Source organism: Eubalaena glacialis, chromosome 2 (assembly GCF_028564815.1).
Source record: "Eubalaena glacialis isolate mEubGla1 chromosome 2, mEubGla1.1.hap2.+ XY, whole genome shotgun sequence".
Taxonomy (NCBI): domain Eukaryota; kingdom Metazoa; phylum Chordata; class Mammalia; order Artiodactyla; family Balaenidae; genus Eubalaena; species Eubalaena glacialis.
In genome coordinates, this window is record NC_083717.1 from 36,899,672 (window position 1) to 36,899,892 (window position 221).

The window sequence follows — 221 nt, forward strand, 5'->3', positions numbered from 1 at the left end:
AGAAAGCAAACCTTTCTTTACAGATTGTTTAAAGCGAAACTACAACTGAGCTGCTCAGATGATTTTTTTTTTTAAATTGTGAATAAGTTGAGCCCAATCTAATGACCATCTACTGCAACGACCTTCTCATAAATGGGGTTTTGTGTTCTAGGATCCAGGGTATCCACTAAGAACTGTCCAAGAAGAATCCTGCTTGTGCAGAAGTGCTGCCCAGAGCTACG